Source organism: Nipponia nippon, unplaced genomic scaffold, assembly GCF_047370975.1.
Source record: "Nipponia nippon isolate SJK-2023a ecotype South Korea unplaced genomic scaffold, ASM4737097v1 scaffold_2, whole genome shotgun sequence".
Taxonomy (NCBI): domain Eukaryota; kingdom Metazoa; phylum Chordata; class Aves; order Pelecaniformes; family Threskiornithidae; genus Nipponia; species Nipponia nippon.
The window spans coordinates 8,342,202-8,369,911 of record NW_028262336.1 but is presented as its reverse complement, the minus strand read 5'-3'; the positions used below and the strand labels follow the sequence as shown (position 1 = coordinate 8,369,911).

Here is a 27,710-nt window from a genome sequence, read left to right as displayed (position 1 = left end):
GGCAGTTACAACATTTGCATGGCAAAAGCTGGAAATTCTGGCAACTAGACAAAGAGCAGAGGGGACTTTTCACACCTGTAATGGTAGGGAAGGCAGCCTGGGTTTGTGGGATGAATATAGCTAGCGGACAGAGACAGAGAATTACTCTGCAGTGATACGGTTAATTGTGCCGTTTCTAAATGAACATTTTTCTTTTTCAAATTCACCCACCATCCCTTCCAGATGATAAGGAGCTCATCCTTCCCACAGCTAACATTAAAAGCATAGTTCAGTACACTGATGATACTTGGCTGGCATTGTCAAATGTATTTTAACACTCATACAGACTAGAAAGCTATCCACTTTATAGGCTCCCACCTCCCTCCCCCCCCTTTTTTTACACCTTCTGGTGCATCTTCCCATTCTGTAGTCTGTGCTCATTTAGGGATGGGACATGTACTAGATGTCTGCAAAATGCCCACCACAGAGACCTCCCTGAGGACTTCCAAAATCCTTCTCATTCCCTTTCATATAGTATCTAATAATTAGCAAGAGTCAAGACCACAATTCTTCAGCAAATTCCATTGCTATGGAATCATGATATACACAAGGCCCTGATAATATCTGCGTATTTTGTACATAATTTTGTTCCTAGACAACTGCACACAGGGTCAAGTGCCTTGGGAGTTTAGATCATTTTGTTTCCTATGCATTATCTAAGTAAGGAATTGCATGCAGGCACAGAGCGCCTCCCATGTTATCAGGAAGCATCTGGAAATTTGACCTGTATTTGTGAATGAAGTTCTCTGCACTGAGTTTCTGATGTAAAAGTCCTGCTTGTTTACAATATTTGCCACCAGAATTTATTATGTGATCTACTTTTTATCATCTTTCAAGATGCTACTTTAGTTTTTCATTTTACACATTTTCACATTGCTGTAATCTCCACTTTTACTCGTTCAAATCTATTTAGCTGTCTGGATCATTGTTCTGAAACAAATTCATGAAACTCTCTCCTTTTTTTACACCAGACTTTACAGTGGCCTCAAAGAAGGACTTGATGTATAACACAGGCCTGATTCTCACTTCACGTAAATCAGAAAAACTCTTCTGAAGTTGTTGGAGAGTCACAGATTTTCACAAGCTGGTCCTTTATACCCTTTTTGTCTAGGGAGTCCGTAACAGCATTACAATGCAGCAGCGTTGCTGTAGCTACAATAGCCTAAGGCTATAAGTGAGGCAAAGAGGTAATCTCTTTCTAGCCCAGCTGATATAATTAACAAAACACAGACTTTTCTATTATCTCTCTCTCTAGAGAGAGAGATATATTATCTATATATATTATCTGCATATTACAGACTTTTGCTATAATGGATAGTCTAATGAAAGGCATGACTTTCTAAAAACTAGGCCTAGTACTTAAGGGAAGCTCCTAAGCAATGGTTCACTCTAGAACCAGCCAACATTGTTCCTTTAATTGTTTACTAATTGTTCCTTTAATTGTTTACTAAGCATTGCTAGACTGGTGTGAAGGGATTCTTGTCTCCCACTGAATACGCACTGCTCTTGTTCAAACATTCCCAATCCCTGGTGCTCCCTTCTTCATTACCTTTACTTCATATTCTGCTTTCCAGAAGCAGGTGCTGTGTTGTATTGTCTAATCATCCTCTTCTCAAAACTCGCCGCAATAAAAATATTAGTGGCTATTTCCCCAGGGCTAAGGGGAATCCTGAAAAAAGCCTTCAGAGCTTCTTGTCTCAGAAAGTACTTCGGGGTACCCACAGCTGAGATTCTGAGGAACCCCACAACATGTGGTGGGCTTCTAGAGAAAGTATGACCAGATTTGCCTATGATTTCCCAATGTCTCATGCATTCTTTCAAGACACCTAGCTTATAATTTCATCAATCCAAATATTCACCTTTAAATTACTAGAAAATGTTTGTTCCCGTGAAAGCAGAGTGTGCTCAGTGTTTATCGGGAACAGGCTGGCTTGTGGAATGCGTATTGCTGTGAGTAAGAACCCTGGAATGAAAAGCTGAATCCTTCCTCAAAAGCCTGCTTGCTTGCTTTTCTTTTGTTTTTCCAGCTCAAGGAGGATATTGACACCATTTGCTCAGTGCTCCACAGAATTGCTGAGCCCTGTATTACTGTGAAAAAAAATCCTTCATTACAGAAAAATACGTCCCTTCAGTTAAGAGGAGGCAGTAACAGGCCCAGCACACAGTTTAAAGAAATACTGCATTGTAAACAGGTTGTTACAGCATTTGAATCTGTAATTTTGAGAATAGAGTTTCTTGTTCTTCAGTGAAAGATGAAAAGGAAAGATTCACAGGGCTATAAGAACAGGACCAAATAATTAGCATATTTACATTTGGGAACGTAACGGTCCTGTGTAGCAATTTAAAACATTTTCCCAAACTAACCCACAACAGAAATTATCAGCCCAAAGGAGATGTCTGCAGCATTTGTTCCAAACAACTGGCTCCCTTCCAGAAAAGCAGACTTCTTAGAAACTTGTTAGTTCACATCAGATCATTTTCAGCTAGGACCAATCTTCCTGGTGCTTCGTAGGCTGAGATTGTAATCTTGCCAAAAAATTATCAGGAAGCCACAGAAATGATAAAATCTTTGGAAGGAAAGATGTAGCCCAGAGTAGATGGTAAGAAGAGTTAGTTCCCTGCGACCACTCCACCTATTTCAGGAGTTGACGCAAATATTTCTCCTGTTTCACAACTTGACTTTCTGCCGGGCTGTTGGCCGAGGGCCAGCATTCCAATTAGGCACAAGCTGGAAGATGGCCCACAGGTCAATGCTTTTCCCTGGACACCAAAGGCACTGTTAGGATAAAATCTTAACTGCATTCTAGCCAAGATCAGACTGCAACCATCATTTACTCATTCCTCATCTTTCACGCTGTTGCAGCTGGATTTGTACATCTGAAAGTTGGGAGATAATAATGTGTGAAGTCTGAATGAACTTTTTCATATTGGAAACAACAGGGAGGAAGCTCTGAGAGGAGAAGCAGCAAAACTGATAGTGAAAGGACTCTCTTATGCAAAAGATACCTTAGTGGATGGGGTTCATGTGATGGAAATAATTTCCATCTTTACAGCACATTTCTTCGTCTAAGCACTAGGAAGCGTTGCAAACAACTTATTCACACAACTGCCATTGGCAGTAAGAAAGCAGCATTATTCTCATATCACAGATGACAATATTGAGAGAGATACTTTCAAGCCATGGAAAACAGTGATAGAGTTGGGACTAGATACGCAGAATATCAGGTAATCAACCCTTGTCCACAGCTTAAAGTCAAATTTTCATTGAACTGGGCCACGGAGGTACTCACATAGACTCCATGAACTGACCACCTCTGTAAAACAATAAAACAACATGATCCTTGCCTAGCAGATAGGGAATTGAAGTGCAAATATATTTTGTCACACAGGAAATTTATGGAAAAGGCAGGAACTGAACCAGATGTTCGAAGATCTGGCCGAGTGCCTTGAGCACAAAATAATGCTTTTAACTCATAAAAGTGCTCTAGACAAAACTGCTCTTTCTCACCTTTTATGTTCTTTTATGGTTTAGTAAAGAGAATAGAGAAAGATCAAGAAGTATGCTGTTAACTCAAAGCCTACTCTGTGATAAGAGAACGTGCTTTGATGACTGTGGAATGTTATTTTGCTTTTACTTAAATCAGGGAAAAAAAAAAGAAAAAAATAAAAAAGTGTCTCTTTTGTGGAGACAATTTCCAGACTTGGATCTGCTTTCCTCCTTTCCCTCTGTAAATTCCTTTTTTCTTTGATACGTCTTTTCCAAAATTACTCAGGGTTGACCCGTATGGATGGTACTGGACAAACTGCATACGCTGCTTTTCAAACACTGCAAATTGTTGTGAAAACTTGATAGAGCAATTACATGGCTCCATTATCTACACTTCCCAGGCTGCACTGGGAAGAAATCTGATTTAAAAGCATTGTTTCTCCAGAACGTGTAAATAAATTTGACTAGAGCAGCTGTGCAGAGAAATACTGTTGTGCTGTCATCTCCTCACCTCTCTGGATGCAGCTTAGCCCTGATAATTAGCCTTGGCTCCTGTGGGAACAGGAATGTGCTGGCTAAATGATTGTTCCTGTTATCCAGGTTTCCTACTATGCTGGGAGTTCCTTGCTTTAATTTCATTAACTGCCTTAAAGCTCAGCCATGTGCAAATTGTCATCTTTTTTCCCAACAAAATCTGCATTAAGGTAAATGCAATTGTTTAATAGCCAAGTCATGGGGTGAAGTGAACAAAGAGCTGCACGACAGGTTCTTCATGTGAGTGAGTGCCAATTTAAATCTATTTAACTACTGTAGATTGATTTGAAGGCAGGACCAGATGTGCCGCTACATTTCCATTTATTCCTCACAAAAAGTCAATGAAATGCATGTTGTCTGGAAATCGTCCCAGGGAAGCAGATGTGATGTGTTTATCGAGGCTTTGACTGAAGACCAATCCTTGAAGCTTCAGATAGGAGTTAAGGGTGCTCAGCATCTCCCAGGAGACTCCCAGCACAATGGTAGGCCACGGCATAAGTGGAATCTGCTTTGTGTAATACAACATAGATTCAAAAAGTCTTTTGAGTAATTCTGTGAATGCAAGATTAAGATCAAATCAGATATTTAAACCATAATAATCCTTTCCTACTGAACCCAGATGAGACTACTTTGCTTCAGTGATCAACATCGTCATTCTCCAGTTCCATTTTCATTTCTTTTGAAAAGTTCATTTCCCGTGGCCGTTGTCTAAGATCTCAATGTCTACAGGAAACCTAACTCTCTAACACATCCCAGTTGGAGAGAGTTTCCACTGCTCACAGAAAGGTACTGAAAGGTACAAAAGTTCAAACATACTCAGCTGCAGATGAGCTCACCCTCACCAGTTCTCTGCAGCTGATTATAATGAAAACATCACCTCCCATGTGACCAGCTCTCGCCATTGAAAAGCAATAATGTCATCTCCGGTGGGATCCTGGATGACATACAGCTAGTATTAAAACACAGATATTTCTCCAGATTTCCCTGCAGCCTGTAATTTCCTGTAGTGGAAGGCCTATGTGATCGAGCAGAGTTTAAAGAGAGTAGGGAATAAACACTCTATTAATATTAAAGGAAAAAAAGAAAAGATGACCACCTTAGTAACACAGATTGTAGCTTGGCAGTTGAGGTAAACACATGGGACTGCACTGATAATAAGAGTTGATTTTTATTCTTATTTATTGTATAGGAAAGTATATGGCTTTGAATAAAAAGGAGTTGCTATTAGCATTTATTCCTTCAAGCTAAAAATGTTGTTATCGGGTCTGATCAAATAGTCCATGCAAATATTAGCTTTATTGGGCATTTGATCAAGCCATCAGAGCATTTAGATGAGCATCTGTAACACAAGAAATTTGCCTTTCCGTGCAAGAATGCTATTTCCAAGAAATATCACAGACTTCTAAATTCCTCTGTGCTTGGTGGCCTCAAGGAAGAGCAGAGGCATTCCTATGAAAAGAATAAAGGGTAAAATACTTGCTGAGTAGCTGTCCTTGCTCATTATAGATGGGCTAGTACTTGCCCAGCATTTAATTTGTGGCATTCTTTTCTTCCTTTCTAGAAAAAAAGGACCATTATATTTTGCATATCTGCCATGAAACACTGTTACTCACAAATGAAAGAATTCAGATATCCTAAGGAACATCAGATAAGGATTACAATATACCCCAGAGTTTGCCTGAGACAACCAAAGCCATGGGGAGGCTATGCGATTTCCAGACGCTCCTCTCAGCTAGATTCCATCACCGGGCAAGGAGATGTGTTGTAATAAAAATGTAATATCGTCCCTCATGGTTTTAAGAACCTATCTCCCATCTCTCTGAGTAGGCAGTATTTACATAAAGCTAAGAAAGGAATCTCTTCAGAAATATCCCTCCCAACCTACAGAGTCTGAATGCAATAAACAGTATTGGTAAATATTCATATTGAGTCAATTCTTTTTGTACACAGACAACAGATCTTCAAAATAAAGGATATTGTTATTTTAACAGAGCAAGAGGAATTGCTAGCATTGCAGACTAATCAGTGCACTGGAAATTGCTGAGTGGGTATTGCTTTATCTTCACAAAACCCAAACAGACCTTAGAATGTGTATTAGCTGCTGACAGTTTCAATAACTTCCCTGAAGCCATTTATAGCTCTTTCCAGCTCTTTATTATTTCTCTGAAGAGAGATCACTGGACTAAGTGGGCCTGAGAAGATGCATAACTTACAGTGTACCATCTATCATGATTTGTTAGGATTACTTTTAAGAGGCTACAGAAAGTGCAAAGTGGGCCTACACTCAACACACAGCTCAAAATGTGAGGAGGAGAGATGGGGCATTTGAAAAGAAGTCTTCAAGGTACATTACTGCTGCCCATATCATCAATGCTGAGGCAACCCTTACAGGGTGCTTTAGAGATACACACGGCTCTGAGAATTAGCCATCATTGGTGACGGCCTGAAAGACCAACTGGAGAAACTCAGATTTGCCAGTGCTCAGAAAGGCTGGGCTAAACCCTCTGTGCTAATTCCCCGTAAGTCCTCAGAGGACCTGAGCAATGTGCATCCACTATAAAATCATATCTATTACACTTCTTCTCTATAGATAAAATACTCTTATCAAGTGTATTCCTTTATGCACAAATAATACTGTTCTCTGTTTTAAAATTATACTTACTGGTCATGCCACAAACTGCTACAATGTCCTGCTGGAACATGGTTGTGTGTGCTAAATATTTGCCTTCAACTGCTGTGTTATATAGTGGTTTGACTTACTCTATTGTATGCATTGAATTGGTTTGAATACCTATAACTCACCATATGGTGCTCTTACAAAGCACGTTGGCTTGTGTGAAGTTGGTCTTGTTTCTCTGTTTCATTCTGCAAGAGTCTTCTGACCCAACTAGAACCAAAACCTTATTTGTACTTAAGGTAACTAATTCCCTAAACTGTTCTACAATAAAAAAATTATGATTTTTGATTCTGTATAGTTCTTAATTTGCCATCTGGTACTTTTTAAAAGAAAAATAGCTGGCATGTATGTACACAATCAATTTGGCATGGTTTCCAAAAATGTTTAGCTTTGGTCTAACTTAAAGCTAGTCATGTCTGAAAACTGCACCTGCCATGAATTATTTTTGCTCTTTCCTGCTTGTGGAAGGAAAGAGGAACATAGGCTGAGGAGGAGGAAAGCTAGCCAAAAATGTCTGGAGACACAATGATGTTGACTGGAGCATAAAAGTTAAATGACATATTTCTAAGCAAACAAATTGCTAGTAGGAATTTTGGATTTGTTACACTTCTCTCTTATTTTCTTAAGGAATAGCTGACACCCCCCCCAAACAAAAAAAACCAACAACCCAGAATCCACAAAGAACCATCAATGAAATACCAATTTCACTACGAGGTGACAAACCTAATGCTCAGTGCCCATGAAGAAGATGTTGCATGCAACAAATTTAAGAGGTCTTTAGATACCTCACTAATTGAAAATAGTGTGCCAAATCCAAACTGACAGAATGACATGGCCCAGCATTAGCAAGGAACACAGTAGGCAACTCTAAAGGTGAATGTTTCACAAACTAGCCAGATGCATTTCCTTACCAGGTAAGAACGCAAAAAGACTGAACCTTGAAAGGCCTTAAAGTCTTGGGACAGGAAAGCTGTACATATGTCTCAGGAAACTGAAGGCTCTTGAGCACAAAACTTGCTTTAAAAAGGTCGTAAGTAAACTAACTTGTGGTTCAGGAGAGAAGTACAACAAAGTAGAAGGAATGATGTTATCTCAAGAGTTACAGATCTATCTGGTGGAAGAAATTGATTATGATCTTTCTTTATAATCTCTCATTTTGTTGGCCAGGCCTGGACTACACGGTAAGGCTTAACAAGGCTCTGCCTAGCTGCTAAAGCAGCGGTACTACAGCTTCTAAGCTAGGAAAGCCATCTTATCTATAACTACTTGCCTAGAAGGTGTTGACTACAGTTTTGAATTTCTGGGTATAGAAGAGTGGGAGCAGACTTTTTTCAGGTCACAGAACAGTCCATTTGATGGAAAGAATGATTTTAAAAACAAACTTTTCATTAAAGCAGCCTGACTTGGAAAAACTCTTGTCACTCACTTTAAAAAAAATGCCAAACTTAACAAATAGGAGTCATGCAAGCAGAGAGAGAGAGTACTGTCCAGGCTATATACAAAGGAAAACTTAAATGTTTCTGTCTATCATTTTTCTGCAGATTCTGAGCTGGTGTGAGGCAGGTGAGCGTCAGGACACAGCAAAGGCCAGCTGTTCCCTAAGGGCTGGGGAGCTGGGAGCCAGGCATGATAACAAGGACGGTAGGGCAGGGGCCTTATCAGCCCCACGCTACCCGAGTGAGGTGAGCAGGGCCAGCCTGGGCATGGCAGCCAAGGACAGCCCAGAGTCCGGATCATATATGGGGATGAAGTAGGTCTGAGGAACAAAAGCCAGAATTAATGTAAAAGCTGAAATAATGAGGGGTTTAGAGCAATTCACTGCATCTTATGAATTAAGCGGTAAGTAGGCTCTGCTGGTCAATCCCTAGGTAGAAAGGAAGCACCAGCCACCTCCTATGATTATCCTCTGTGAACAGCAGTGCAGGTCTGTAGCTTATCTCCTTGCCAGGATTCTCTCTACCTGCCTGCACGGGTCATATTTGTTTCAGGTAAGATAAAATATGTTTTAGGACAAGGACCCTGTTTTCCTGTGTGCTTTCTAAGGCCGGTGCAGTTCCGTGATTCCCATCTTGGTCAGTCCATGGAAAAGCAACATTAAACAAAAAGCAAACTGGCAGGCAACACAGCATGTTGGTTTGCCTGTCAGGCTCACATTTAACTTCTGTATTGTCTGTGCCTGTGAGAAATGTTAGAGGGTCTCCCAGGTAAAAGGTACCCTGGAAGGAAGAAAATAGGCACAACAGCGGCTTTGTGAGTAGGGCGATCATTAGAGATTTCTGCCAGTAATAAAACATATGCTTAAATTTTACTTCACTGCAAAACATTCAGTAATGAGACCAGGTATTCCACTTGAAAAAGGTAGGAAGGAAACTTCCTTTGACTTTAGTTGTTGGGTGAAGAAAGGAGGAAAAAAGTAGAGCAACTTTTGCATTGAGACAATAGTTAGGTTAGTGCTGCTCTCTACTGGTGAAGAACACACGTTGCTCTAGAAGTGCTTGGGTACTTGTGTAGGTGATGCTTGAATGGTAGGCGAGCTATTTTAGTAAACTTTAAACGAAAGCTGTAATAGCTAGACAAACTAATATAGTGTCACTATTAAAATTAAATACTTATCCTCTAACTTTTGCGTGTGGCTAAAAACTTGATTTCGTCTTCAGACTTACTTGGTTCAAGTAAATCCAGCAGCTTAATGTAAACGTTCTGCCATTACTGTATATGCAGGAAAATGTTTCCCGTTGGTAACAATTCTCCTTCTTCCTTTCTTTCTTTTTTATAGAAAATTCCATGAATTTTCACTTAAATGGGAATATGAATGGTCTGAATTGCAGCTGCAAATTTAGAGGCCATATTGAAGAATGTTTGAAAATGGACTCCCAGAGGTTTACTTTAGAAACAGCTAAAATCATGCCCATTTGCCCTTCCTGTGCCTGGTCACACTGGTTGTGTCTCTCTTGCAGTGACGGGCTCTTTGCGCAGGGTTGTTTTGCTTCTGGTGCCCCCAGTGTAAAGACAGGGGGAAATTCTTGCCAAAATTGTCTTCCATGAAGATCTGAGTCCCCACCATGTTGGTTCTCTTCTGCCCTTCCACTGTGCCCACAAGACATAAGAAGGGTACAAGACTGTGGGGTCAGCACAGGGGCTCTCTCACCAAGCTCTGTCTCCAACAAGAGGGGCTTCTGGGAGGACAGGAGGCTGTGGGCTACTACACAGGGATGCTCCAGGCCCTGGGAGCCCAAACTGGTGAGCAGGAAGTGGGGTGCTGGTGGTTCTGAGAACTGGATGGATTTGTTCTTCCCAGAACTTGCCCAGCTGGTAGGGGCGAGACTTCTGCAAAAAGATGGGGAGGTGGTGCCTGTCCCTTCTTCTCTTGGAAAAAAGTACTTTAGACTTTCACTTCTTCCTGTAGTCTGTCACAGCCCCTGTTTGCCACCTGGGAAGCTACTCTGCTTTGAGTGTCCCAGCTCCCCAGGCTCTGGCCTCCACCTCCCAGATGACAGCTTCGTATCCCTCGCTACTTTGTCTGCAGCCAATATATAGCTGCAAACACCCATCTCACTCACCATCCAAAACACCCATCTCACTCACCATCCAGTTCACACTGGTCAGACCCCTGCCCTGGGCTCCTGCTCACTTCCCATGGCCCATGTCAAGTTCCTCCTCAAAGCGCCACATTTCCCCATCTTGCACACTCCTCTGGTGCCCTCTCTTTCTGGAGTCTCCCCGTGTACTTCTCCATACAGACAATAATAAGAATTCAGAATGGAGTCTGACTGCCAAGAGAGCACAGCACTCTTTTACTGCAGGAGGACCCAGTTTTGGCTGAAGTTGCTCAAGGTTTTATCGTCTGGTTCACCTCACACGTGCTCAGAAGCTGAATGCAACACCTCACTTGCCTCATCGCACCCACATGATATATTCTTATGGTAGTTCTCCCAAGCGTCTTCAGCATCCTTCTCTACAGCCTTTTCTCACAGTTATATCTGCTGTGATCTGGATGCTGACATATTCACTACTTTCATTTAAGAATCCAGCTTATGAAACACAATCCACCTTAAGTAATACAGAAAAATGAAGCAGTATAGTGCCTATACAAGCAAACAGCCCTTTCTCTTTCAGCTTCTGTCTCAGCAGGCAACCCAATGGGCAGCATTTATTTAAGCAGAGGTGCTTGCAAAGGTCTTCTAGGAAAGGCTGACAATGCTTTTTGATAGACGTGGGTTGTGTTTGTGTGGTCCTTTCCCTCACTCCACTCGCGTAACTAAGTGAACAGTGGAGCACCAATTCAAGTGGTGTTTGCTGAGCCCAGCATGATTGCCCAGCTAAGTGCCTCCGTGGAGTAAGGTAACAGTAGTAGTATATATTCATGCAGAACAACGAACAAGTTTCCAAAAGACATTAGGAAATGTCCTGCAGTGCCTTATTTAACAGCAAGAGTAAACTGCAGATGAGAAGAAGGACACGGTACATGGGGAGCATTCATCACAAACAGATCGCTCATTGTTTTACCTGAAGTGAGATCTGGAAAGTTCAAACGTCCCCCTCTCTCCTGGAAGGCTTGGGTCACAAAGTCTGTTGTGGGACTCTGCATAGAGCCGAAGAATTTACTGCTAGAGAGTCTCAAGCATAGTGGCCTTGGCAGTCCTATTGCTGAATCTATGGAATGATTTTAATTATTTTTTGACTTTTGCTGTGTGGCTGGGATACAAGTTTAGTACTTTATTCTGCTTTTCTCTGTGGCAGCCCTGTTTCTTGCCATCCTCAGGAAGGATTCACAGTGATTAGGAACAGACTTACAGCCTCTTCTGTGGTGATCATGGCAGCATACCAGGGCTAATGAGAAATTGCAAGAGTCCAAGAAAGAGTTGCCCCTATCATGATGCAGTATAAGACTATGAAACTTTTTTTCCCTACTTATATGGAGGCTCCTGAGCTATACTGCTGCCCAGAAGCAGCTGTAAACTACCACCAGAAAGGGCCAAGTTAGCCTCAGGGCAATCCAGAGGGTGCACGAGACGACATAAAGTGCGTTCACAGATCCCTAAGCTGTGTTTGCACTGAACAGAACTACACCCTGAGGACAGAAATGGAACTGATGAAAATGTCATCTTTGTTGTGTTTGCTTTCTGAGAAAAAAAAACCATTAGAGGTTATCAGAGGAAAAATTTTATTTTTAGAATACTCTTGTTCCCATGAAATTCAAGAGAATTTTTATCTTTGACTTGAATGGGAACAAAGCATTGCCCTTGGGGAGGGACTTCTTACATTACCAAAAAAGAAATATGATTAGGAAAACCTGTGGAGTATATTTTCTCCAGTTAATTGCTCTTGAAGAAATGTATCCATAGAGAGAAGTGTTTATGTTAATTCTGAGACATTATTTTGTCATCCTGTTAGATTTATAGGGTTCTGGCTTGCAATTTCTTCCAGTGCCTATTAAAATTAATGTGAATCAGAAGTTTTTATTCAGCACTGGATTAGAGGAGTGAGTGCTCTTAGCAGAATTTTACAGATAAAAAGAGAGAATATGATTTTATTAATTTCTTCAATGCTTTTGGAATAAGTTAAAGTATCTTCCAACACATACAAATGTAAGGAAAGATAAAGATAAAAATCCCATCCAACAAAGCTCTATACAGCTTAGATGTGGAAAAGCATTTGCACATTTACTGGAGATTGTGTATTTGCCCTTGCATAACGTTCCTTATATTGAAGAAGCCTTCACATTTTTTTCCTTTCTCTAGTAAGCTACAAAACAAAGGTTATCTGTTAGCCCAGGGTTTGTTAAAGCACTGACAAGCTACACTAAAACTAAAACTCATCGCTCCAAACAAAAACACAGTTAAAACTGGCAATAGGTACCTTTAAAAATGTGTTTTCAAGCAACAATTGAAAAAAAGAGACATATCACTGGAAGACAGTTTTCCTGTACTGGCATTTTGCTACCCTGTAAACCTCATTTCAGAGATCGTGCATCTAGCAGTGGAGAGATGATTAGTCTCCAGGTGATTAGTTGTGTGGTAGAGAGAAGCGACTGGTTACAGTTAAGGTTACAATTACGGCTGGGATTAGGGTTGATGCTCTGGAGTGGTTAGGGTTAGGGTTCAGGAAAGGACGAGCGGGACAAATACATTTACTGCAGGATCTTGTCAATGTGGTGGGTCTAAGATGAGGGCTGGTGATAGCAAGCACTTATGCCTTCTGGCTAGTTGTGATGGGAACTGGTGGCAAGAGTGTAATTATTAAAGGCAGTATAAAGGTTGGATGTATGGTCTGGATTTAGGAAAGCACTCTGTGGAATTGTGTTTATCACTGTATCACAGCAGCCCTTATTTCAGACATTTTTATAGGAGTGAAGATCTGATGATGCATCCCAGAGGCAACAGGAGTGACTAACTATAATGAAGGTGACAGTCTTGGTTGTGGTTAGGATTAGGATTCTGGAGGGCCAAGGTGGGAGATCTGCTTTTAATGTGGGGTCCTGGAGAGGTGTAATGATGCCTGAAAGGATGATTGGCTCTGATCTGGGAGTTGGTAAGTCTGTAAGGAAGCAAATGGTTTGAGTTAGGGGGCAAGAAAGAAAAGGACACAGAACTGGGAGTATTAATGAATCCTGTCCATCGGGGAACGGCTGAGGTTGGCAAGGAAGAGTGCAGTCTGTATGCTATAGCACTGAAAAGAGGATGGGTAGGATTATTATTACAATAAGCTATTATTAAGATTAGGGTTGGGTGAAGGATCAGGCTTTAAGAAAACAGAGGCTGTAAACAAAAATTCATTGCTGAATCCTACGAGTCTTTTACTTTTCCTTTGGGCGTGATTTTGCAGCAATGAACTGTCAATGATTAAGGTGTGACAGGACTACAGATAAAGCATCTGGCAGTTATGCAGACAGAGTTTGGGGTGGAAGAGGAAAAAGACCTGAATTTACTGGTAGGTCCTACAGAATTTAGAGACACAGTCAGTGCTGATGCCAGAAAGCTACTTAAGCTTAGCATTAATTCAGAAGTTTATGGCCATTGTTAGTCTGTTCAGAAGCCTATCCTAAGGGCAGCACTCCTTTCTTCTGCAAAAGAAAGCATGGAGAGCTGAACCAAGTGTTGGATCTCTGAGAAGGGATGACTGCAGAGAAGGCTGGTGCTCGCAGAGGTCAACAACATCTGGATAGTATTGGCTTAGGACAAGGTGAGTAAGGTTACCTGCAAGTGAAGGCCATATTTGGATATCTGGTTTCCATTTGGAAAGTAGAGGTGCCTGTTGCTGGCTCCTGCCAAGCCTCAGGTTCCAGTTTCAGGACTAGTTCTCTTAGCAATGAATAATGTATAATTCATCCTCTGACATAAAACACAAACTGGGCTAAGGATGTTAAAGCGTTAACCATTAGTGTGGCTTAGGATCACAGGTCTGGTAAAAGATGGTTAAGGTCTTGGTTTTACATTATTTCATTAAGAAGCTAAGGAAGAAGAGCAAAATTTGGTATCAGAGAAATCAGTCATTGTGGTATGAACTCTGTAGTACAGATGAGTATCGTATTTAGAAAACATCCTTATTATTAATGCTTATGTTATGGTCCAGGAAAGGGAAGGCTAGAAGAGCAAGTTAATAGGTGGACTTAGTAAGTCCTGCGGGAATAGCATGTGGGCTATTATTTGTATTGAGTTGTGTGTTTCTCTCTGAACTTAATTTTTAGGGTGGCTGAGTTGGTGGGGTTTTATGTTGTTTATTGGCTAAAGTTGTGTTTAGGTTTAAGGTAAAGAAAGCTGAATTTAGATACTCAGTTTCTTGCAGGATCCTAACAGGTTGTGGCTGGTCCTACCTGTGAGTAATGGATGATCAATGCCATGGCAGGAAAAGTTGAACGGGTTTTTGATAAGGTGACCAATAGGACTGAATTTGGAGCTAGGGATCTGTGCAGCAAAATTCAAATATTAGTGTAGTTTCTTGCAGGGCATTGAGGCCTAGAACAAGGAGTGGTTCTAATACAGAAGATCTTTTTGGAATTTATGAAGAAATTTAGACTTAATGTTAAAATTGCAGTTCAGGAAAGCAGGGGCTGCAGAGGTCAGCTTATTATTGGCGTCTCAGTTCTGTAGGGCAGGATGAAAGCTACTGTGAGGAAGGGTGTACGCTTTCTGCATGGGCGAGTAAGGTTTTTACTGAGAGGAGAGCAATAGTTGGTGCTATGTTTTGGGTAAACAAAGTCTGAAAACTTGTTCTGTTGCTGGGTTCTGAGATGAATAATTCCCATTTCACTGTTCATCTTTTCAATTGTGAAGAGCAGGTATGTAGTACGTGCCAGAAACTGGGGCATGAATAAGGCTCTGGACAAGATTTTAAATTGGGATTTGCTTTAGGTCTTCAGTAATTGCTCCATGTTCAACATGGGTTTCTATAAAACTGCGATGAAGATTGACATCAAGAAAGGTGAATTACTATTCATTTCAGTATGGCTGGAAAGAAGGATCTGGAGAAATGTGATGCTGCCAGTTCTGTTGGGGAAGGATAGGGATTGGACTTGGGGATTTATGCCTTCTGGTTATTTTTGGAGCGGGGCACGTGTTAACAGTGGTCTGATGAAGGATAAGATAATACTTTTGTGATCCCTTTAGGGATTATTTTTGAGACTGAATAGAATTATTTGCTGTAAGGAAAAGAAAGCAAGGAAGAAATCACAGTTTTGAGCTGTTTGTGAGACTGCTAAATAGCATTGCCATTGTTTCATCCTATTCATGCATGTTTCATTTGAACATTTAAAAAGAAATATTTATATTCTTTCTTTTTTTTAATTCGAAATGCATATATATTTTAAAGTGTCAAACAAAGGTTTTAAACCAAACACTAAATGAAATACCGATAGCTGGGACAAAACAAATGCTTACATTAACCCTAATTTTTTATTTTATTTCCTGTGTCAGGTTTTCCAAAATAAACTTTTCTCCCCAACTTTTCCATTTGGCCAACTAGGCTAAAAACTTTTTTCATAGTGCTAAATTCCTTTGCCATACTGGATTTAACTTCATGCATGGATGTCAATACAGATACAAAAATTAAAGAGAAGAATAGAATCATCCATAGTATTAGTGAAAAAGTAAACACTTCAGCTGTTTTCTGTATCACCATAGCACAACACAGAAAAGCACATGAAGCGTGTTAATAGGGTGCTCTGCATAAGCTTCCACTGTTCACCTCTCTTGCTTTCCTTGTTTTGCAGATGCATGCAAAGTTTCGACATTCAGAGTTGTCCTTCTGGCAAACGTTATGAATATTAAATATTCATGTATGAAATCTGTTCAGATCCAACCTTGGAATAATTTTGTTTATGACCAATTAAAATGCCATATAAATTTCAGATTCTGCCATCTGAGTAGCCTGAATGCAGAGAATGAAGGACAATATCCTGTACTCCTAATTTAATTTTCCCATCAGTGTTTGTTTGAACTCTGTCTGTGGGTCAAGACAATGGATGTCTGTGCAAATATTTTCTGCTTACGCCAGCCAGGACTGTGTGCATAATTCCAGCTAAAATTTCAGCTACAGTTTATAGTCAGTTTAGCTGACTTTTCCCACATAGAAAACAACACTTTCAGCTTGAGAACTTTATTAATGAGCTATATGTGTCACTTGCCTGTGGCAGTGCTTTGATTTTATGCAAACTGGACCCCCCTCTGGCTCCAGATCTCAACTGGAGTTTGAGGAATCTTATAACCTTCAGAAAATGACATTTTATTGAACTTGGAACAGTCCCACAAGCATTAGAGATTTGCTGTGCACACAGAGAAAACAGAAGTAAATGGCAGAAGAATGTAGTGAGTCACTTAACCTGCAGAAAGAAGGTAAAACATGTGGAAGAAGACAGTAGCAGACAGAGGATGCAGTTCCCCTTTGGGTCAGCTGGATGTGTTTTTCCATTCACTTCTAAATTTTATCTCCGAGTCCAAGCATCATCAGCCTTGAACTTGTGAGTGACAGGGAGGTGGAAAGAGGTGGAAAGGGTACTTCCATGCTTCTCAGCCTGGAAAAACAAAGTGGGAATGTCTGCCAAAGAAATCTGGAGACTTTGGATTTTCTTGAAAGACCCAAACATTGTTATTTCCTCTGATTTTGTATGCGGTATCTGAAAGAGATTGACTTGTAAGTGTTCCCATGGTCTTTGTGTACACAAAGAGGAATGAGACACTTTCAATGACATTTATTTTAGACTGATGGAAGGAACAAAGAGCCAGGCAGCTTCCAAGAGGGTGTTTCCTCAGCGTGACCCTGAACATAGTTTGAGAACAGTCTGGCTGCTCCCTCTGAGCACAGGCACAGCTCCTGGAAACTGAGAAAGTGCCTACTACAAGCAGTAGACAGACATGGCTGGCTGCCTCTGTGGGCAAGATCATGCAGCAAAATGCAGATATTATCATGGAAATGTCCTCAAAACAGGGACAGCTGGAGTCAGGATTTTGGTCTGGAGCACTAAAAGAGATGCCCATTGGAGAGACAGGCCCATTTGCAAAAGCTGGATGCATAGTTAGATTTCAGGCAATTTGAATGCTCAAAAGATACCCAGAAATGGGCAGTGGTTTAGGTCCTTAGAAATACAGCATCAAGTGTTTTTATATTTTTACTGCCAGTACTGTGTACAGAATAAATGTGAAATAAATTCAGACAACTCCCATTATGAAAGAGAAAACTAATTTCTTTCCCACACTGTGTCTCTCATACCAAGACTACTTTGAGCACTGACCACTTCAAAACCCCACCTGAGTTGCAGTTGTTTGTACACAGTTTCAGGCCCAGTCTGCTCCGTCTGTATTTGACATCACTTCAGTTTTTTGCATGACGGTCAGTACTACTTTGGATAAATACTCCATCCAATCCCCTTCTAAAATTATATAACTCTTTTGGTTCCCTCATAAATCAGACAGAAACTAACAGAAATTTAATAAACCTGTTGTAGATCTCCACTTATTGACACAGTAACATCCAGAGCAACTGGCAGCATTACACAAATCTCCAGATGTAGGCTTGGTATGAAGATAATGGTAGTTTAAATTTTATCCATTACAGAGCAGAACATGAAGAAAATGTATCATACTTAAGAGAAAACCAAGAATATTTAAAGTAACTGGCCATTGCCCAGCTTATTTCTCCTTCCATTACAGAGGAGTTTGTTCATGGCTAAGATTCTATTTCCAAGTAATCAGATTTGTTCAGCCCATTTCTACAACATCAGTTTACTAGGCCTTTCGTGACAATTCCGCCCTTCCCATGTTGCTGAACTATGGAGCTTTTCACAGTCATGATTTTCCTTAGGATGGAAATTGGAGAGTGACAGAATGAAGAACAGAAAGGAAATAATTCCACCTCAGAAGGAAAAATAGGAAATCTGAAGTTGGTTTTGGAAGAGAAAGTATAAAAAACCCCACAATCTAAATGTTACATGTTGGCAGTATCAAAACAAAATTATCTTGACTGCAGACTTGGAGGTGTTTGGCTCTGTTTGCCTTCTTAAACTTCTACATATATCTGAAGTCCAGGAATACTGAATCCTGGAAGACCGAGTTTTCAGATTGTAAGAGGGAGCCTTGAAGCTGTCCGGATGCTGAGCTCTATTTTAGAAAAAAATTGCTCAAGACCTTACTTGTTGGCACCTTTACCATTCTTGTCCCCGAAGCTATACAGATAGTGAGTGTGCTCCAGAGCTCTGGCTCAGGAAATGAGGGCTCCCAGGTGAGTTTTTCTCACTGAGTAACTCCAGCCAAAATCCAGGTTTAGCACCAGAGCAGGCTCCCATTGGAAGCATGTTAGTGTAATGACAGATCCCTCTGAGATACATGATGACAGTAGCTCTTCCCAGTCAGTTTTCCTCCGCCTCAGTTCGGTGACCCTCAGATAAACAACACGAAAGCTGACAACCACGTTCCATGAACATTACTTAAGACACATTTTGTTGACTTCAGCTACAAAAATTTCCTCCCATTTTTCTCATTGTCGTAATCATTGCATGACTTCAATAGCTGTAAATACTTGCTATCACAATTGTTTTAACCTATCTGTTTTATACCAGCCAACCTATCTGCTTCTAATTTCTTTTTGCTTTCAAAACAAGTTTATGTAACAGGCTAAGATGGATTTTTGTAATTTCCGACAATTCCAACAACCAATCTAGACTTCTATGGATCTCAGTCACTTGTAGATACTAATGGGATAATATCTCTAAATGAAACTTTGTCATGACAGCAGTGTGGCAGGCCAAACTGCGTAAGTGAAGGGGCTGCAGAGTGATACTTGGCAGAAAAAAACAAACAGTATATTGAAGACTTATAACCATTCAGTTCAGTATATCAGGACAGAAGCCCAAATGGAAAAGGACTGGCATTAATACATTGGAATTGGAAGGGGATGCCTGACTTCAGCTCATTTTGTTTGTCAGCATTTCTGATTCTCTGGCTGCAAGCTCTGCAGATCTGGCCTGAAAATGCATTAAAACCATTAAAATGCAGCTGAATGGCAGCACGTTTGCTGAGGGGAACATTTCTGCCAAGAGGAGGGAGAAGAAGCAGCAGCACCTGCCATGTCATTTATAGCAGCTGTCACCTTTCTAAAGCTACAAAATTCTCTTTCCACCTACAAAAGTAACCCTATTTTCTTCTCACCCCTCCAGGCATTTGAAATATTAAGAGGCAGTGCAGTTGTCTTTTTTTCCCTTACTCTCTTCCTTCTAGCTTCTCTCCTTTCCTTATTACTCTGTATGTCTATCAACACAGTCTTTTCTGTACCATTTTCCCAGCTACCGAATGCAGGGCTTTGCAAGAAATTCTCAAAACAATTGTCATGGGTAAGCTGAATTCCAGATTTAGAAAAAAACCAAAACAAAACAGTATCTCAGGAGTTTTGTATCTCTACAATCTTCGGAAGCATTTCAGGACAATATCCAAAATACGTAATGCCATTAAGATACTGTGTTCTGGAATTGGCGCAGTGGAGACGAATCCTCTGCAATGCTCTAACACAATGATAAATATTTCTAATGACTGTGTTTATTGGAAACTTGGGGCTCCTTGTATCTGGACATGATTCTTATCAGACAGTTTAAAGCCTTGGATTAACCTTCAAGCAATCAAAGCATTAACTCTTTTTGATTGTGAAGAGAGAATTTCCCCAGCAGTGAGTAAGTATACAGCTCTTGGCTAGTTCTTAGATATATTTTACATTTTACAAATGAAGAAATGGAGACAAAGAAGTTTGGGTAAGGTTCACAGCCAGTAAGTAGCTGCAGTGCTCACAGCTCCGGGAGAGCCTTGCTCCCCACTCACACACTGCCCCTGGACTGGCAGGACTGAAGCTGCCTCCTTCTTCTTGTTTTGTTCTGAAACAAAAAGGCATGAAGAGACCAACTATGGGGAGCAAGAGCCTATAGGAAACTGCATGTTTTAATTTACTCCACCAATATTCTACAAGTAAAATTTTTGTTAGTTTATGTGACTACATTTTCAAACATAATTGAAATACACCAATTGTGCCCAGAACTAGCTGAGACAAATACAATGCAGCATTTATTTTCCTTAAATAAACAAAGCTTATTTTTCTCATTTTTTTCTTTCATTTTTGTATATGATCCTATACATGTAAAAAATTAAATGATGAATGGAAACCTCTCCAGGGTGTTCAGCTGCAATAAATGCAGCATCTGCCATTTGGTAATGATGAAGAAAAAGCTTTTCCGTTCTTTGCAAGCCAGATGCAAAAGTGTTTGATATTGAAACCTCAAATAGAGTAGGGACAAATGGTAGATTTTTTAGACGTAATATTTTTCCTCTTTGATGCAAGATAAATTTTTATTTAATTTTGAAATTTAAACTGAACATAAAAGTCTTTGGAGTACAGCCACCCATACCAAGGCTGTCATTAAATGTATCTTGTTAGAGTTAAGGAGAGATTCCCTATAATGCAAGTACTTGGAATAACATCTTACCACTTCTGTCTGAAGCATAGACCTGTTTACATAAGTGGGTTGATCAGAGACAGTTTCTGGCCAAACAAATGTTCAGGAAGATTAATGATGAACACATGTTGTATGTTGTTATCTAAAACAACACCCAAATTCTCAACTGAAATCTAGGTTATGTGATGACAGAGTGTTGGTTAGGGCTATTGCCTGGTTTTGGAGTGTTAACCCACTGCGTCCACTGTTGTTGCTCTTTGGAGAATGCAGTTCTGCTTTTGTAGAAGGATTTCACTCTGTTACTAGGGAAAGGGTGAATTTTCCTTTCTGCTGTAGGGCTAAGAAATGTAGGCCTGAGAGGTAACCCAAATGTGTATGCAGAGAATATGTCATTGTTTGGTCCACAAGAAGGACAACAACCGGGTTACTAGGAAAAGCAGCTCCTCCCTCAATTCAAGCTATTCTGCAGTTGTTAGGATGCCATTAAAGCTTATGGCATAGCAAGAGGTTTGGTATTACCCTGGTTCAACAGAAAACACAGTAACTTGATGCTGCTTGTGTTTGCTCTAGGCAGTTAAGCATGCATCCAGTCTGCTAAACTTGTCAACAGCCTGGAGGGCTTTTCAGACCTCTCAGTGCTACTGGATAATGAAATAGCATTGATGCAGAAACAGTCCCTGCTATTCAACAGACCAGGCATGTTCATCTATGTATTATAGAGAAATTCAAGCCGTTAAATCTAGGAAGCTGAAGAAAGCTACAGCTGGAACTAGCCATTAATGTGGAACTAGACATCAGATAGCAGACCTGGGTGTCCTGGTGGTCAACAAGTTGAACGTGAGCCAGCAATGTGTTTTTGCAGCAAAGGCAGCCAACAGAGTCTGTGGCTGCATAAGGAAGAGTGTGGCCAGTAGGTCAAAGGAGGTGATTCCTCCCCTCCACTCAGCCCTGGTGAGGCCACATCTGGAGTCCTGGGTCCAGTGCTGGGCTCCTCAGTACAAGAGAGACATGAACATACTGGAGCCAGTCCAGTGAAGGGCCCCAAAAATGACAAATGGATTGGAGCATCTGACATAGTAGGAGAGGCTGAGGGCTGGGATTATTTACCCTTGGGAAGAGAAGGATCAGAGGGAATTCTTAATAATAGCTATGAATACCTGGTATGGTGGGTGTAAAGAAAATAGAGCCAGACTCTTCTCAGTGGTATCCAGTGGAAGGACAAGAGGCAATGGGCACAAATTGAAATACAAGAAATTCCATTTAAACATCAGAAAACCCTTTCTTTTACTGCAAGGGTGATTCAGGACTGGAGCAGGTTGCCCAGAGAGGTTGCGACTCTCCATCCTTGGAGATATTCAAACCCAGCCGAGTGTGGTCCTGAGCAATCTGTTCTAGTTGAGCCTGCTTTAAACACGAGGTTTGGACTAGATGATCTCCAGAGGTCCCTTCTCACCCTAACCGTTGTGTGATTCTGTAATTGTAGGCTTAGCCATGCAAGTGAGTCTGATGCACTGGGGATTCACTGTCCGTATCACCTCTGCACTCAATACAGAGACTAGCTTAAAAAGCACACCCTAGCTGAGTATTCAAAGTCCTATGCAAGTGAGTATCGCCTAGGTATTTACTCCTCAGTGCCGTCTTTGACAGCTACTTTATGCCTCACAGCCCTTGTGTCCCATCTGTCAGCAGGGGAATCATGGAAGTGCAAGAGCAAGAGACAGCAAAGGTTCAGGTGTACCTGTGCAACACAGACTGCAGCAGACAGTCCTGCCTGGCATGAGAATGATCAAACACATCACTGTTGCTGGACCTACAGCCCAAAGTCACGTCTTCTATTTGGCAGTCCAAAAACTTTGCCTCACAGGCTAGCACAGCCACACTAAGTAATGTGCAACTTCCCTTCCCTTATAAACCTGTCAAGCTATTTCTTCTAGAGAGAGGCCCCAGAAGAAGAAAGATTTACTTCTGTTTGTGACTGTTTTGGGGCTGCTTAGAGTCTGTAGAAACAATGGCAAATACAAAATGGAACAAGGGGCACCCAAGGATTTAGCAGAACCTAACTTTCTGCTCTGCCAGATGTTGCACTTGTTCTGTCCAGGACTGCATTACATATTTCAGGTTATAGGGCTGCCAGCATTAGCATTGCTTTTCCATTTTGTGTTGTTTCTCTTCAGCAATGGCAGTGGCATCACTGCCAGTGAAGACTGAATACTAGCCCTTGACCTGTACCAGGGACTTCAGACAAGCTTGCCATGCATCAGTTGGTGGCCATCTCCATTTTACAGAGGGGAAAATCAAAGGCAAAGCATAAACTAGCATGCCTGTGGGCTCCAACTCATGACTGCAAGTGTTTCTAGGAGTGACAGCTGAACAGGGCACTTAACTTCAGCCGCACAGCTTACAGCCCAGTGTAAAAAAGTAAAGGGTGTGATCTGGGATGACTGAGGCTAGTAGCTGCCTGCACCACTGCAGTTAGGCCTGCCTATGTCAGAGCAGCATGGGAAATGTATGGTACAGTGGAAAGAGAACCCAGGACTCTCAGTTGCTGTATCTGATCTCCACTTGATATCTTCTCTAGCAATATGTCCATTCCTTGCCAACTAGTTCTAAATGATTCATTTTGTTACTGGATAGTCATATTTTGTGGGTAGCCACTAGTCAGTTTGAGTTATTCACTTTTACAAAATACTTCCTCTAAAAGGTACTGTAAACAGAATTAATTTTTAAATAGTTTGAGGTGTTTGAAAGCCATGAGCAATGGTTATTAATATTGGCACAGAACAGGTCACATGCTGATGATTCAAGGGATGGAAACTCGAACATTTTGGACAGAACTGATGTTTTGATATTCACTGGCCTTATATCCAAACACTCTGGTGGTAGAAGTGTTAATTATACCCAAGACAGCAAACTGGGGAAGTTACAGGTACTAATACATGTGGACATATGGTAAAATAAATCTTTAGATGAAGAAAATCATGTATATTCAAGTAATCTAGTTTCCATTTCTTGGTTACAGCATGCAATTTTATCATGCGTCTCTTCTGAAAGACAGAGGAGGAGGAAGGAGCTTGTCTCATTGAAGGCAATGGAAACTATGCTTGATATAGCATGCACAAATATGGACATGAAACTGAGAGCCTGCACTGCTAACAGCTCTTACAGATGCAAAGAAGCATGCACCCAGATTCCCGAACAACATACAGTGATGTTTTGACTTGACATTTCTTGCACTGAAGCTCATTCTTGTGATAAAAAATGGCAGGTCCCCAACCAGCTAGCTCAACAAGCCAAGAAAGCTTGCCACTCGGTGATTGCAGCTTAGTTACCACTAGCACAACTCAACACTGTTCTGCTTCCCTAAAGAAAAAACCAAACAAACATCTCCAAGGCCTGCCACTGTTTGGAAAGAACGTGTAACTTTTTTTGCACGTCTAGACTGGTTTACTGCTTTTCAGTGCGACTTCTTGCCATGGTATCACAGCCAGTATGTACTTTTTGACTGCTGCTGACCAAGGCAGACTTTGAGTAGTCTTCAAAAGCAAAAGAATTTGCCAGCAACTGAGTCAGTTTCAACTGCCTGCCAGGAATTTGCTGCATGCCATACAATACATTTTTGAGTCACCTTCTAAAAACAGCCTTGATGAATAAGTACTCGACAAGAAAAAAAGTCTGAAATTCCCACTTGGTCTTATGCCAGGATTCTGCCATGCTCCCTTTCTCTCCAAAGTCAAAGCACTTAACCTGATCTCAGTATAAATGGCTATTCAACATGTCATGGTCAATAAGGAGCACGACCAGGGGCTGCACACTGGGCCTTAATGAATGGGGCCTTCTGTGGAGAAGCACAGGAGTCTGATGCAACAAGACACACGCACACATTGCATGGGCCTGTGAAAGAAATGAGGGGCTGCTTGGATGTCCAGAGTCATGAGGGTAATGCCCACACCTCTCACAATCTGAGCGAGAACAATGTGCGTATGGAAAACAAGTGTGAATTCTGTAGGAAACAGAAGTTATTAGTGTTTAACTCACCGCTAGGTGTCACGACTTCTTCATTTTTAAGCAGACTGCTGAGTTTTTCTATGCCTAGGGGAAAAAAAAAAAACTCAAGGTGAAGGCAGGAAGCCAGTGTATTAGCCAAATACCCAGGCCGGCTGCAATCTAAATTCTTTTCAGTGAAGTCAGGTTGGTAGATAGCACATTCAGAGAAAAATGAGAAATCATTTCCATCCCTTTTACAGATTACTCCCATCACAGAGCACACTGAAACACTAAAAATGTCATGAGTGCAGGTAGATGTAAAGTTCAGCACGCTTAGCGCACTGTGAAGTTCTCCTTAGATTTGTTTGCTTTACGCTGTCAGAAATCAGGCCCAGACACAGTAGAGCTACAGGTATATGAAAGTGAAAACAGTTTCCCCCACATCTATGAAATGACTCTTCTTTTCAGTGTGTCTCAGAACAGCTGATTTTGTTAAAAGTCCATCCCTGTTCTTACTGACAAATGCTGTACTTTTGGTAGCTTTGGAGACTGATAAATACACAAACACAAATCTATGTATATATTTTAATACATATTCACAGGAAAAACGTGGGTCAGGAAACCCCTCCCTATGCCCTGCACTTTTCCTATGCTGCCATGCTCTCCAGGGGAGGTTTCACCACCTCCTGCTTTGCTGCCTTTTCTACTGAGACTGAATGCAGTGGAAGTGGGCTGTTTTTATGCTCTCCACTTAACTGAGAATCTTATCTCCTTTCTTGCAAACAGACAAATTGTCATCAGGGTAAGGCTGGAACATACTTGATTTTTAAGCCTGTGGGCTGGACGCAAACCAGCAAAGGAGTGAGGAGCTCGCTCTCCCTCTGAAGGTTTCCACAATCCCCTTCGAGCTGCGATTAAAAACTTCACGAGAGGTGTAGCCTTGTCAGGACAAAGACAAGCAAATGCTTCATGAGTGCTCCTCCCCTTCTTTCTGCATATTCCATGTCAGGTTTAATGTGCAAGGATCCACCAGCCCAGGAAGAGGCAGGAGACCTGGTGCATCAGACTAGGTGCTTCTGGGCACTTTTTAGGAACTTGGCAACAGGAGGGGACTAAAGTGTCTGCCCAGTATGGGCAGATGTTTTTTCCTCTCACCCCTTGTAGAGTACACATTTGCTGGATGATTTACAGCACATTCTCTGAGCCAAAGGAAAAATCCAAACATTGCTGGCTGCAGTCAGATTTTGTGTTGACCTCTTAAGCACTTTAACATGGTACTGGCCTTCTTTCCCATTTTAGGTCTTTCCCTTCCAGAACAGCAGAATGGATTCAACGATGCAGCTTCTCAAGCACCTACATAATGCCCTGGGCTGGAAGTAGTGGAGGTGTGATAATTGCCTTTAAGATACGAGCTCTTTTGTTCCCTTTTGGGGACATCCCAGAGAAGCATAGGGAAACCCAGAAGGGAACCTCACAAGTGATTTTTTTTCTCTTCTAGGTGCAAAGGGTGTTTTTATTGTAATGTGCTATGAGTTTCCATCTTCCTATTCTGTAAGTCAGGAATTTGAGAATCAGCGTTTGCATGAGAATTTAAGACTACACAGTTTCCTCCATCCTTCAAAGTAAAGCCATGTCACTGGGTGGTCTTGGCACCGAGCTCTCATATGGGGCCAATAAAGGTGATTTGTGTAAGTACAGAACCTGAGAGATCTGAATCACATTTAAAATGTGCAATTAATCCAATGCATAAATTAAGATTGATTCATATTCCATATTCTGTGTTGAAGCAACACAGAAATATTCCACCCATTAGGATTCAGTGGACATTTTGGACATTTGTTTTAAAGGGACACCATTCAACTTTTTACCTCTCTTGTCAGAATCCTTTCTTAATTTAATATTGTTCACTTAATATTCCCTTTGCTATTACAGAAAATTGTATATAATTTTCTTAATATTTTTTCAGTTTATTTACCTTGGACATTTGACAATATCTCGTGTCTAGTCTGCTTCACTTCTTTTAAAATTGGAAAATGTAATAGTAAAACCACAGAAAAGCAGGGGAATTCAACAGCAGGTGCTGGGACTAAGAATATTTTCCACTCATTCTTTAAATAAATGGAGTGAATTTCAAACTGCCAGAGTCTTTAATCTATAGCTGTAGTTTATTGATCACTTAAAAAATATAGGGTAACCTGAATATCAGATATTATTTATTTATTGCTTGTTATAGGGAACTGGAATATAATGCCTCCATTTCTTTTCTGACCCCTCATTTCCATCTCCTGAAGCACTGACATAAAGCCCCATGCCTCCTAGATCTCAAAACCTGCCATTTCTACAAACTGTATGCTCATTCTCTTCTAAATGTATTCTACTATGTCTTCTCTGGTGCAGATGGGGTGGTTTCTGGTTCCCAGTAAATACTTGTTGCCTTGCATAAGGACAAATTAATTAGTATTGTTGCCCTACGGGAAGTAATGCCTGTCTGGTGAGAAGAAATTGGAAACATCTTCAGGAGATCCAGATGTTTTGCTTTAGACAAAATGATGTCTGGACATCAACTATGAGTAGAAGAAATACATGTTTTTTCAAGAATTTCAGGTAAACTAGATGAACTGCTCAGGAGTACACCCTGGACATCTGCTAATGCTCCTACAGTACCATTATTAACACTACAAATTGGCTCGACCTGCAATACATAAATCCTACCAAAACCAGTTTACAAATGATACCTAAATTAGACTGTAGCAGAAGTCTGGGGTAGGAATTACCAGAGACATCAGATTAAACTCTTGAACAGTAGGTCTAAGGGTGGATGAGCCTTGCCAAATCAGAAGCTGTCCTGAGTGTATGCAGAAACACAGGTTTAGCGCTTGGGAGACCCCTTCTTGGCAAAGCTAGAGGGTGTGAGTGCTTAACAAAGTCAGATTCCACAACTGGACTTGGCACCTAAACTCTATTTAACTCTCACTTCAGAGCTAAAAAAGGGCATTATGCACTTGATTTGTACTCTCTTCTTTGTTTCTTTTGAAAAACAAGGAAACTGTTTTTTAGTGCTC

At 41.0% G+C, this 27,710-nt stretch overlaps 1 long non-coding RNA gene across 1 annotated transcript in view; it reads right to left on the bottom strand.

The window, feature by feature from the left end:
* Positions 1–27,710, bottom strand: part of LOC148055641 (uncharacterized) — a 228,534-nt gene that overhangs the window by 6,044 nt on the left and 194,780 nt on the right. Inside the window, exon 4 of the long non-coding RNA XR_015704935.1 lies at positions 24,700–24,753. This is a non-coding gene — a long non-coding RNA (uncharacterized LOC148055641). The remainder of the gene's footprint in view (positions 1–24,699; positions 24,754–27,710) is intronic.